General features: G+C 43.0%; 1 pseudogene; it reads left to right on the top strand.

The window, feature by feature from the left end:
- The first annotated feature begins 5,758 nt into the window (after nucleotides 1–5,758).
- LOC123441946 lies at nucleotides 5,759–14,035 on the top strand (annotated as a pseudogene).
- The last annotated feature ends 340 nt before the right edge of the window (nucleotides 14,036–14,375 follow it).

Here is a 14,375-nt window from a genome sequence, read left to right on the forward strand (position 1 = left end):
CCATGTAATTTCGAAATACCATATTATGAGCTATTTTTAGATTCCGTATGTGTGGGGAAACTAGTTAGGATTGATTTCACACCCCTCCTCCAAGGGGTCACAAATTCCTCCTCTATTCCCCCATATATACAACCCTTGAGGGCGCCGTTTAGACTTGGGTTTTGTTTATATTACAAGTTCTCCATAGCTGTAACTTCGCGTTCTTCGTTTGTGTTCGATAACCAGACAAAGGCGTCATAGAACCCCACTTTCATCAATAAAGCTTTCCTCTTATATTCGCAATATCCAGATTGCAATCTTAGTTTCTTGCTTGTTCTTCGTTTGCGTGCCCTCGTGGCCAGGTTGATCGTGCTCCGGAGTGGTCAATAACCTCTCGGAGTTGGTTTAGCGATTGCTAAGGCGCGACGTCCTCACACGTTCATAGTCGGATCGTCAAAGTCTACTCCACCAAAAAGATAACCACCATCTCATTAAAAGACAGTGACAACTTTGCCTCTATCATACTCCAAGTTTGTTCTCAACCAAAGAGCAATGCTCTTGGTAAGTTTGGACTGCGTGGGATGAAAAAGTTCATCATCGGTGTTCAATTCATTGGGATTGTAGAGTTGTTTTATTGGTGTGATCAATTTGATCGCATGTCAGGTTCAATAATTAATAGTTAGGATGATAGATGGTAAACTCACCAAATAGAGTACAAAATAAATAGACCCAGTCGAATATATGCTATCAAACAACATGCACTGCATTAGTAAATCTGTAAGCAGGCTATCAAATTGTTGCTTTCATGTAGTCGGGCAATATGCAGGAAAACAACACTAGTAGAAAACAGGGCTTTGGTCCTGGTCTAATAAGAGCATTAGTCCTGATTGATTTACGAACCTGGATTAATGCGTGCATCAGTCCCGATTCGAGCGGCCAGGACGTCGATCGGGCCTCGGCGGGCATCAGTCCCGATTCTTCTAGGACCTTGAGTCCCGCTTTGTGCCACAAACCAGGGCTAAAGGACCTAACTCCCGGTGCAACCCCTTTAGTCCGTGTCCGTGTCCGTGTCTAGAACCAGGACTAAATGGCTATCTTCAGTCCTGGTTCTAGGCACCAACTGGGACAAAAAGATTGCCTATATATATGCTCGTCCCTGCCCGCTCACTCCTCTCATTTTTGGTCGGCTAGCGTGTGGAGGTGTGTGCTACTCTAGTTCTCTCCTCCTATGCACATGACGTGTTTGATGAAATGCCTGAGCCACCTCAAATTAACTTTTAAGTTTGCACATGTGTAGGATGTCATCCCGTCCCCGTGCACATCATCTTATTCCCCATCCATTGCCCGTGCCGATCTCGTCGCCTGCACGACCGCGGTGAGTCTCTTGTTCTTAATTATCTTTTTTTAGAGAAAAAAAATCTGACTTGTATGATTTATATAGCTACTTGTATAATTTTCTTACTTCTATTATTGTTTGTTATTACATAGTGCCATGGTTTTGGTATCCGTCCCCGTCGTCTCTCGCCCGGTCTATGATTCAGATATGCTATATTATCTTTTATAACTATTTGTTTTATTTAGTGCTTATGACAATTATGCCGACCAACTTGACATAGATGTCTTGGACTCATTACGTAAAGACATTACAGAGTTGGCACCGATTATGAAAATGCTCCAGAAGTAAGTCCAATCATTATCGCACCATATCAACAACTTTTTTTCATTTCCTGATATCAAGTAATAATTTTCTTTGTCGTGCACGGTTTGGAAAAAGTTCACCCGCACCGCTAGGGGTGAATGGAATAAGGAGTTGTGATTTTCCTTCGTCAAAGTAAGTGGTACTAGGTAGTTCCGCGCATCTCACATTCATTCTAGTTTCAATACTATTATCATGGTTGATTATTATTTTGATTGAACTCTATTCTCGTAAAGTACTGCTCGAGGCAGGGATCCGGGAATAATTTATGTGCATACTACGTCTGCGAGTGGATTTACCAAACGACCACTGAGAAGGGCAGATCTTTTAAAGAACTTGAAATACATAAACAATATTCACATTTTCATTTTATTACCATCAATTGTGTTGAGTTTCATTCATCCCCTTCTTTAAATTTGATCACGCGGATGCAGGAAGACCTCCTACCAACTGATCGCATACGAGCAACTTAAGAGGAATTGGCGGGATTCTTTGTTGAGCATGTCATACCTACAGACGGGGAATATCATCTGAATTTCCTTATCGATCTTGGTGGATAGATATTAGCTAGTTAGGGGTCATAAGAGATGTTATATATTGTATATATGCATGACCGTGTACTATATGTAGTAACGCCGAGTTGTTCGATCAAGCACGGAGAAAGAGAGGTCATTTCTCTCTATATATGTTCATGACGATGTTGTGTAATTAATTGTCCCTTCATTGCTATAAGCTAGTGTTGAGTTGAATGAACAACGTAAAATAAAAATAAAACCCTAAATGTAAAAGAATTGAAGGATACACACACACAAAAAGGGTGAAACACAATACGAAACCCCTAAACCCCTCCTTTAAAAAACAACGTCTGGCAGCTGCTGACGCGTGGCTACCTTTTTGTCCTGGTTGGTAACACTAACCGGGGCTAAATGTTCTCCTGCCCTCGCATCCCACAGCGGCCACGTGGAGCACACCTTTAGGCCCGGTTCGTAATACAACCGGGGCTAAAAGTTTCGGCCTTTTGTCCCGACTATTTAGTCCTAATTTCAAAATCGATACTAAAGGTTCTCTGAAACCGGTACTGAAGCCCCATTTTCCACTAATGCAACCATATGCATAACATGGTTTTTGTGTCTGCACTTGCTCAGCCTATATCCAAGGTGAGCCACATAATGCAAGAAGGCAAAAAAAATGCAGGCTATTAAACAGGCACATGGGTGCCACCTCCACGGTAGTTGCTCTTGGAGTTGTCTTCATCACGGATTCTTCAAGTTTCTTTGCTCTTCTTATGCTGGTGCTCTTCTTAGTGTGGTTTAGAAGATTTTTTTTCAGTGATCTAACAAGCTTGGTAGTAGTAGATTTTTAATACGGGGTGGTGGTATTAGATTTTTGCCGTGTGAGAGCATTTGCAGCCGGACTCTTCAAACAACTCTTCATAAGTCTGCGGACACGTTTGATCAGTGATCGGACAAGTGAAAGAAAGAAAAAAAATGTTCCAATCGGACCTTCATATCATCTCTATACGTCCGAGCTGTCCGCTAACCCTCATATCCATCTCAAATATGGAAAGGATATGAAGGCTCGTGGACGCGTCCGGTCAGTCCGACACATAAGACGTGACCTCATCCCAGATCATGTTTTTTTTCTTTATTTTTTTTCTTTCTCTTCATCTCCATCAATCACGTGCAAATGATCGGACATATGAAGAAGAAAATAAAAAAATATGTCTACGCGGACGGATAAATAGGTGACACGCCCGATCAGTTGTCGGACACGTTTGCGAACGTTTAGATGGTCATATTTGCAATGTCCCACTGTAGATGATATGACAGGTGGTGATCACATGCTGTGAGTTTTGTACTATTGGCCCGACTCGTCTCTCTTTCCCATTCCATTCTGATTGTCGTGATCAGAACTTTGTATTTTTGTTAAACAATTAGCATAAATTGGGCGTGTTCAGTTGAAAAAAAGGAACTGCACCGACTTAACAGTAGCGAAGAAAAGCATGTCGTAATCCGAACTTTGTATTTTTGTCAAGCAATTAACATAAACGGGGCGTGTTCAGTGAGATAAGAAATGCACCGACTTAACAGTAACGAAAGAAAAAAAACAAGGGCTTGTGCCATGTACCTTTGCTTATTTTATACTCGACAGACTATATGGTCCATGCATTAGACCAATTGCGAGGGTTGAGATCGATCACCCCGACACAGCTTTAAGTATGGACCATCCTTTTTTGCTCATGCGTGCATACATGCCATGACCATGACTTCAAGTACCCAGACCCAGGGACTCCTACTATCCAGGCTAAATTCAAGATGCCGTCGCCACCATAACATTGCATCGCCTCCGCGTGATATTTCTTGTTCCGACATGTGGCCAAGGTGCTGCAGCAGTAGCTGGTAGCTGTACAAAGCTGGCTCGCTTGTTGCCGAGATGGGTCATGACTCATGACACCACAGGGGCATCATTTTCCCGCGGGCCGTACTTGTTTCGCTATGTTACTTCCTCTGTGTTCAAATAACCGTTTCAACTTTATATTAAACCTAATACAAAGTTATAGTACTATGTTTAAGATACTTATTTTAAAACGGAGGAAGTATTTATAAAAAAACTGACTACTCAGCATATACTCCTTAGCTTGACAAGGCATGCATGCGATATGCGCTTGCGTTAACGGTACATTAATTCATGCATGTGATAGAGGTGGTGTGAACACTGAAACAGAACAGGTCGGATTATGAACGATATTTCGATTACAACTGGTTGTAAATAGTTCTCTCAAAAGCTGGTTTGTAAATAGCAGAAAGAAAAAGAAGTCAAGCATGTATACCTTGGAGCCTATTGTATATTTCTTTTTTCTTTTTGAAAGAACGCAGGAGAAGTGCGTATTTCATTAAGAAGGTGCGGCTGACGGCCAATTGGAGCCTACTGTATCGACCCGGGCAACCTTTTTCGCGATATGCCCTAAGCAACAGTAGAGCTAGTGCCAGTCAGCCAGTGTAATGTCTGTCCTGTTCTTCAGTGCCGGTTTTACCCGTGTACAGTTGAGCTATTTCGGTTCTCAAGTGCGGCATTGACGGTGGCCTCCGACGAAAAGTCTTGCACGATCTAGACGTTGCAGCTGCACTGCGCAGCCTGTTCTTTTTGGAACAGTCATGCACGACAGACATTTGTTTCCACTGCCACACCAAAACTGATATAGTATTCGAAGATATAGGAGGCATGCATGCGCGTATACAAGTACGTACGATGCATCAGATCCAACTGCATGCATGGTGCGATGGCATGAAGATATACGTGCACGCATTTGCACCAAACCAATTAATGTGAAGGTCGACAGTTCGGCCCTAATTAACTAGCGGCATCATCATAAGAGTCCAGCCGGCCGTTGCGTGCCCACCCTGCAAGCTTTGTCGGCAGATGGCCCGAAATGGCCGCGACACGAGCGTAACCGGAGCGTCCGTAGCGGACGTGATTTGATTTGCATGCCCACGTAAACAGCAATTAGCATCTTGAGCCGGGCATTGATGGCGTCACGTCAAAAGGATACGGGTGGAGTGCATGCACGCACCAACGCAACGCTGCCTTTTCTCCATCAGCCGATGGCGCACCGCACGAGCGACGCCGACCTTGTCTGCAGCCGGTCCGGACGGGCCGGGGGCAAGGCCATGCTCCACGACGCCGACGAAACGTGCTGGGGTCGCCTTCGCGGGCATGGTCCTCGCGTCAAGCTAGTGCTCCGGCATTGGTGTTTAGCGTGACGGGACAAGGACGCGACACGAAGCATATGCAACCTGCCTTGCTGCATGCCTTAATTCTTCAGCCGTCCCCATCCGGCCGGCGGTGGCATGGCGCCGGACACGACCGGGCTGGCGAGTGGCGAGGGCCTGGGGCTGTGATCGCACCGTGCGTGCGTGCACGTCCGATATCGGAGGCGTCCATCGGAAGGGAAGGGACCGCACTGGGAGAACGCTTAAATACATTCTTTTTGTAGCCTTCGTAGACGCGCACTCGACCGGACCGGCACGATGGGACGCGCCGCGCGAGTGACTGTGATGCTGATGAGTCCGTGTCCGGGAATTAATGCCGCGGCGGGGACCGTGGCGGGAGCGCGGCACGGTGACCGCGTACGTACGTACGCACGGCCGCGGCAGTAGGAGTTTGGCGGGCTACGTACGGGCCGGGACCGCGCACCGGCGTGTCGCCCGGCGCGAAAGCGGCCGGCCGGCGACGGGCGAGTTTGTTGCAGTGGGTGATGCGTGCGTGGTGTCCTTTCAGCGAGGTGCGCGCGCCCGGGGGTTTGTCTTGCCAGCCGACATTGTTGGCCTGGTATCCGCTCCGGAAAACACGTATACTAGTAGTACGTACGTACCAAGCTACTGTACTACGCGCTAATCGGTCGTGGCACCGATGGTTCGCTAGCAGTGAGTGCGATATGATGTTTTTGTTTGCTTGTGTATGGAGCCAACCGGGATCAGATCGCTAATGCTCTTTCGGCACTGTGGTCTGTGGGGTTTAATTTCGTGCAGCATCCCTGCATTCATTGTCGGTATTGCGACATGTGATCCCACTCCACATCATCTGTTTTTATTTACAAGGCAAGGCATCAAAAGGTGCCAATTTCATTCTGCTCAGATGATCAGTACAGCAGAGAGAAGAAAGGAAGAGAAGAAAGCATGGCCTATGTCAATGAGCTGAAGAAGGATACAATCGAGAGGTTGATCCAAAGAACAAACTCCAGATCATCTGTTCTACTTCGTTACCTATACAATGCCTGATCTTGTATAATATTACGTCTAAAAAAGAGGGTTCCATGGCTACTAGTATTTTTTAGGACTAGTTCTTTGAGCATTCAATTTGGAGGGTTTACTGGGTGACAAATGAACTAAGTTGATTCATTTCGTGTCTAGATATTTTTTATTTGAGAATAGGTTGCTATGTATTCATAAGGAAATACGGTTACAACACCATACATACATACATCCAAGCAAAATAAAGCGAGAAGAACATTTGTCCCGCTACAAATGCAGAAGGGGCTTCAAAAGAAAAAATAATGCAAACAAATCCTTGGTTGATGCGTAGATAACATGCACGAGTAGAACACAAAGTGTTTGTGGACGTTGATGTTCAGATTGGTTACTTCCTTAGTCTTATTTTTATTCGGCGGTATTGTGGGATGAAGCGGTCCAGACCAACCTTACTCGTCCACATATGAGAGACCGGCTCCACCGATTGGCATGCAACTTGTTGCATAAAGATGGCTCGCGGATGTGTACCTCTCCCACTTTAGTTGAATCGGATTCGACAGGGACGATCCTTGTAGAAGGTTAAATAGCAACTTGAATATCACCGTTGTGGCTTTGCGTAGGTAAGAATAGTTCTTGCTAGTTACCCATAGCAGTCACGTAAAACATGCAACAACAAGTAGCACTAGTAGAAAAAGGGTCTTTCGGTCGAGGGCCGAAAGACCATTAGTCAAGGTTCAAACCAAAACCGGGACTAATGCCAGGCATTGGTACCGGTTCAGTTTGCCGGGGCATTGGTTGCGGTTGGGTTCACCTCATTAGTCCCGGTTCAGGGAAAAACCAGGGACTAAAGATGCACCGACTGCCATGTGGCGTGCCGCGGATCATTAGTCCCGGTTTGTCACTACAAGAAATATGCTCATATGTGATGTTTTTTAAAATGTCGTTGATGAATTCGTCATAAATCTATGACGATTTCATCCGAGATCATCGTAAACCGTTTGAGGGGATCAAATCTACATATAAATTACGACAATGTGAGTCAAAACGTCGTAACCGCATAAGATGAGATCGTCATAACTTTTACGACGATTGTAAAAATGTCGTAACATGTTCTAACTATGTTGACATGTCACTCGTGGGTCCATTCTATCCCACCTGATCCTAGTTTGTGAAGCAACCTACTATTCTATCATTCCGAAAATTCTCGAAAAATTCTCATAAATACTTTGGACTGTATATTCCTCAAATATGTGAAAACCCTCCCTTCCATAGTTCAAAAATAATTCAAAAATATTCATTTTCCTATTCTGTTCAGAATAGCACTTTGTGAAGGAAGTGCTATTTCTATTTATTTGATTACCCTCATATTGTTTGGGCACTCTTTCCTATCCAAATCATTGCCTCATGAAAACTATCGTAACGATTTGCCTAGTAAATCTTTCTCAGCAAATTTCCAAAGTTTGTGTTCAGCTAACAGCTTTGTGAAGGAAATACTAGATAGGAATATCCTGATGAGTTTAATTTTTTCCACATCATCTATGTGCCCAAAACGTAGCTCTCCATAAAATTTTAGCCACATCTAACAATTCATGTGAGCTCATCATCCAATCTTTGTTTTTTGGTAATATTTTCATTTTGTGAAGCAACTATGTTTTATATTGCTTTATAGTTGATGAAAAATTTACCACGGGATGATACTGACCATATAACCTCACTGCACCAAATTCTAGCTCATTTAATTCAGCCAGTTTCTCTCAATATTTTTCCCAATATTCTATTCAGTAGAGAGCATTGTGAAGGAAGTACAATTTTTGTTTATCCAAATTTTATGAATTTTTTACAGTACCTTAATGTGCCCAAATTATCATCCTCCTCCAAATTTAAGCTCAATCCAATCATCTATGTGAGCCCAGTTTTAATTACCATTTTCTGTCCAGATTGGCACATTGTGAAGGAAGTGTCACTTTGGCATGGCCAAATGGTATAATTTTTATACAGTGCCTTCATATGCCGAAATTAACATCATACACCAAATTTCAGGTCAATCCATTCATTCATTTGATCCTAGCTTCAACATCCATATTTCTGCACAATGTGTTACTTTGCAAAGCAAGTGCCACCTAGATTCATCCATTTGAGATAAAAATTTGCCAAGAGAGTCTCCTTAGTAGATGATCATCCTCAACCAAAATTTAGGCCCATTGTCTATGTGAATTACCCGCACCGCTAATCAAACACTTGGCTGCTAATTCATGTTTGTGCTTAGTTCAGTCTCCTCATGAGATTATTCTATTGTATTATTCTTGTTAACACCTATCTAGGGATTGTCCAACCCACCATACATGACTATTCCACCTAGAACGTGTGGCAATGCAATGGTTAGGCGGTGACCATGCGACTCGCATGCAAGTTCACGCACTCTGGAGTTGGGGCCCTCGACCACCATGCAAACCTCGACGTCAAGGCACCACACCATGTATTTCTGATTAAATAGATACTTATATACCTATAAATGATTTTTGGGAAAAATAAAGAGCAAACTATAATGCAGCTGCAGTTCAAATTTGACCCGCTTCCAACTGAATCGACATAAATTTGTCTTTTTCACGAGAGGTGGAAAAAATCTTTTAACACCCAACCATTTTGTCAATTATACATTAAATATGGACTAGTATTTTATAAAAATGATTTGGTCCAATTTTAAAACAAATATATGGTAGGTCCTTCACAAAACAACTCATTTTGATCACTTGAAAAATGGAAAATGAATTTTTCATACAAGGAAAATGAAAACTTCCTTAATCAACATTGTTTGCCATTCCGATATGCACCCTTGTGCATAATATTATATCATTTCAACAAACTATGTCATGAATGTGGCTATAAGATTGATCATTTGGCTTGAAAGTCATGAATCTTCACACATGATAGCTCATTTCTAAGAACACTTGTTTAAAATAATTGTCGTATTACAAGTTTATTATTTTTCCTGCTAACTTTGTCACATATAATGACACAATGCAATGGTTTTCCATTTTTTTGAATTTGCTTTGAATTTTTCATGGCCATTTCAAAACGCGGTCAAAATAGCGGGTATGACCGTTCATACCTAGTGGTTGAATCTTGGAAATGTTTTGATTTTTCTATGATTAAATAGATACTTGTGTACCTATAAATTGTTTTTAGCAAAAATATAGAGCAAACTATAATGTAGATGCAGTTCAAATTTGACCCGCTTTCAACTGATTCAACGAAAATTTGTCTTTTTTAGGAGAGATCGATAAAAGCCTTTAACACCCAACCATTTTGTCAATTATACATTAAATATGGCCTAGTATTTTAGAAAAATGATTTGGTCCAATTTTGAAACAAATATATGGTAGGTACTTCACAAAAAAACTCATTTTGGTCACTTGAAAAATGGAAAATGATTTTTTCATACAAGGAAAATGAAAACTTCCTTAATCAACATTGTTTGCCATTCCAATATGCACCCTTGTGCATAATATTATATTATTTCAACAAACTATGTCATGAATGTGGCCATAATATCGATCATTTGGCTTGAAAGCCATGAATCTTCACACATGATAGCCCATTTCTAAGAACACTTCTTTAAAATAATTGTCGTATTACTAGTTTATTATTTTTCCTGGTAACTTTGTCACATATAATGACACAATGAAATGGTTTTCCATTTTTTTGAATTTGTTTTGAATTTTTCATGGTCATTTCAAAACGCGGTCAAAACAGCGGGTATGACCGTTCATACCTAGTGGTTGAATCTTGGAAATGTTTTGATGTTTCTATGATTAAATAGATACTTGTGTACCTAGAAATTGTTTTTAGGAAAAATATAGAGCAAACTATAATGTATATGGAAATGAGACCATGTTAAAATGGACTTTGTCACTCGTTTTTCCAAATCTCACAGAGGTAATGATGCGGGATATTATCCAACATGCCGAAGATCAAGTCCACATTATTTATGAGAATCTCAAGGTCGTTCAGAACAATTTGAATTTGAGATTTAAAAATAAAACAAAGCGGGAATAATTATCGAATGCGAAGATTAAGATATCGGGGGTGATATGAAAATTCCCTAATAGATTATAATTATAAATCGAACACCTTGTCAGAATATTTTTGATTTATAATTATAATAGATTGAAAATTCCCTAATAGAAAATTTTAATGATGTCATTTTGCATAATATTTTTGATAGCTGCTTCATAAAATACCTTGTTTTTAGCACTAAAAAATAATTTAAAAAACCTCAAGTTTCGAACCAATCAGAAGACAGCCCACAGATCACCCCCATTGTAGTTGATCTGAACCGTCCACCCCCTGCCGTCCACACCATGCTGTCAATCCATTCCACGGATCAGCTTTCCTGAACGCACACGCGAGGCACACCCTCCTCCCTCGGTCTCTCGATCCAGATCGAGTCTCTCCCTAGCCTCCCTCTCCCAGATCCAGATCGTCGCCGCCGGTAGGTCTCCTCCCCTCCCCCACCCCCAGCCCCAGCCATCCTCCCTTACACCGCCGCCCCTCGCTTCACATCTCCCGCCTCCTCCCCCAACCACACCCGACGTCACCGTTTCCCCTCCTCACCCCCTCCTCCTCCCATAGCGGCCGTCGCCCCCATCCCACCATCCTCGACAGGGTGAGGAGCTCCGCAGCCCGACGTCTGCCATGAGGTGAGGAGCTCCGCATACCGATGTCTGCCACGAGGTGAGGAGCTCCGCATCGGCGACGCCCCCCGGTCGGATCCAGCGCAGCCACCCCACCTCCGATCATGCGACGCTGCCTGGCCTCCGGGCGGTCCCGCCACTGCGAAACTTCTCTCGGTCCAGCGACCTCTTGCGCACTGAGATGCGGGGGGGCGGAGGCCCACTGCTCACTATCAGCGATCCCCTGAGCGACCTTGCCGTCGAAGGAGGCGACGACCACCTCGACGGCGGAGGCGATGCATCTGTTCCCTCCCCCGCTTAGCAGCGCATCAGGTGGAGGAAGCTGACCCCTCCGAGCTCCAGCGGCTCTTCGCGGTGAGGGCTCCCTTCGCTCCCCTGTTCCTAATTTTGTCAGTATCAATTGATTCACCGGTCATATTGTTTGTTGCTCCTTCGAATTCATTGTATGAATCATGCGTCCATCAGCTTTCATGCCGCGTCCGTGCTGCAAGCGCCACGACGAGCGCTCGGCGGGGTGTCATTCCTACTTATTGTCCGATTAATGAGATGGGGGTGCGGTAACTTGATAACACAACCCTCTCGTGCTCTCTGTTGCTGCATCTTGAGCTCAAGCTCGTTCAAACCTGTTTAATTTCATCAGCAGGGAAACCTTAGTTAAATTGCTCCAACAAACCATTTGCTAAGTGGATGGACATGTTTCTTCCACTGTGCAGGGGGAGTTAGTTTTACTCTGTCAATTTTTTTAGAAATTGAAGAACAGAAGTTTGCCACTTGAATTGGATTGTTTCTTAATTACCGCTATGAGTCACATCCTGCAAAGCATCATAATATCTAAATATGTTTGGTTTGCTTTCTTGACTTGATAGGATCGTGATTTGGTGGTCGAGCCTATGTCAACCACTGGTTCCACTCAGCCGAGCAGGCCAGACATAAGGTCTTCACCTTCAGTATCCAGTGAGAATGTCAGGGCTCGCAATTCAGGTAAAACATACTGCACTTTTACTAGCCAGATAAGATCCAACGATTTCATGGACTGTGTTTGACACCTGAGTTCATACATATCAATATCATGTGTGTAGGTTCTAGTTCCACATCAGCTGCCCCGCCACCAGCAGCACCATAAGCAGGGGCTGCAAATCCTTTACGTTTCGATGCACGGACTATACATTTCTCTGTAAATGCCTCGGTAAGGAAGAAGTCACCTTTCTCTTCACTGTATGAATGCGTAATTGTGTAATATTTGCTGAAAGGAGCAAATTCATTGGTTCTGATTGCTCCTACAATTACGGCGGTCCTTGTGGACAGCCTAGTTTGCTCCTACAATTACGGCGGTCCTTGTGGACATCCTAGTTTGCTCCTACAATTACGACGGTCCTTGTGGACACCTAGTTTGCTCCTACAATTACGGCGATCCTTGCAGACAACCTGACATGGCATCTCCCTTTTTAGTCTTATCCTTATCAACTCCTTCATTCTGCATTGGAAAATCATCTCTTATATATAAATGCTATCACAATGGTTTCGTTACATCACTTGTGCATGTTACCGTTGTTCTTACCTTTATCTCTTGCTTGTTGGTGCACTGTAGTTGAACATGACATGCTCAAACTTTTCCATCTGATCAGGTACTGGTTGTTGCTGGTCTGGGAATGCTTCCGATCTTGCCAAAACATCTTGCAGACAGAGCTTGCAAGCTTTCATTGCTGGGAACAGCCCTCTCCTCAGGATACTCTTTATACAGTACTTATGGGGTAAAATACCTTCCTACCTGAACCTTGAATGGTCCATCCTATTTTTGTTGTGTTTCCCGCCCTGATGACCCAGTTGATATAATTCACCTTTTTCTCCTGTTGTGCATCAAGAAACCAAGAGAATTGAACATGCGTGCAATTCAGAGTTGGTTGCAGTCAGTACTTGGAGCCAAGGATTTTATCCATTTAATGTTCTCTCTGTTGCTCGTCACATCTCAGCTGCACTTAAAGAGTAATATATAGCTTTTCTCTTGCAAGTTCATGATTCTGATATCTGTTTTCCGAAACTTCCATATATATGTTTTAGAAGTTCTGATCTTCTTTTTTTATTTCACAGTTGCTACCCTATCTGTGTTCTGCTGGGCGCTTGATCATGTTGCCAGATTCCTAAGGCGTAACTTTTCCCGCTCGTCTTTCTACAGGTAGTTATCTGTCGAACTATCTCTGAATTTCATTTGTGTAGTTTGCGGCGCAACCAGTCTCCACTGCCCTGTAGTTATCTGTCGAATTATCTCTGAATTTCTGTTATGCTGTTTAGGGGATACTTGGAAGAGCCTTGCCTTTGGGTGGAGACAAACAACACCACGCTCAGCCTTCTTAGCTCAAATGCCGAACTTGCCTTGGGGTTTCTTCTGATCATATCGCTGTTCTCGTATGTTGATCTCATTTACCTTGGAATCATGGAGACTTTATTTCATCTTAGTTAATGCATATTATGACTTACAACACCTTGTTATCTTGCAGGTGGCGGCGCAACTTCATACATACATTCATGTACTGGAACGTAAGTTATCTTCTGCACATCTGATCTTTATATATGTTCTTACTGCTTCCATGCATTCACTACATAGCTGGGGAATAACATGAGGCACAATTTGATGTGTTTTGCGGCATGTTTCAAGCCATTGCTGAGTGTACACCTAACAATCATCAATCTTCAGCTAACAACACTTCCTTTAGCAGCTGCAACTTTGTTATGCGGATAGTTGCTTTTCCAATGCATCTTCACTTACTGGTCGTTTTTCCTGGCTTGCTTGTGTGTTATTATTCAGGTGCTGAAGATGATGTACCACGCGCTTGTGACAATCCAGCTACCACCAGAGCATGTGGGCGAAGATCGGGCGGACCGTGAACCCGTACATCGACCGCTTCCATGGCATATTGTAGCACATCTGTGAAGCTGTGACGCCTTACTCGGTTTAAAGTAGCATATTGTAGCACATCTGTGTTGTAAAGATTGTAATAGATTTATTTAGTCATATATTTGGTCAATTTCATGTGTTCTTAGTTCTATTTGAAATTCATTCTTGGATTGAAAGTGGTCAAAGACAATATATTAGTATTAAATTTAGGTTGATTCTAAGTTTGTGCTCTCACCTGTATTGGATCAGATATATTTGTGCCTTCATAATGCTACAGATCAAAATGTAAAAATCTTGAGGCCCAAAATTTGACAAAAATTTGAGATCAGCATGACATGTTGGACCAGTACAAAAATAAAATGTCC

This window comes from Hordeum vulgare, chromosome 3H (assembly GCF_904849725.1).
Source record: "Hordeum vulgare subsp. vulgare chromosome 3H, MorexV3_pseudomolecules_assembly, whole genome shotgun sequence".
Classification (NCBI taxonomy): domain Eukaryota; kingdom Viridiplantae; phylum Streptophyta; class Magnoliopsida; order Poales; family Poaceae; genus Hordeum; species Hordeum vulgare.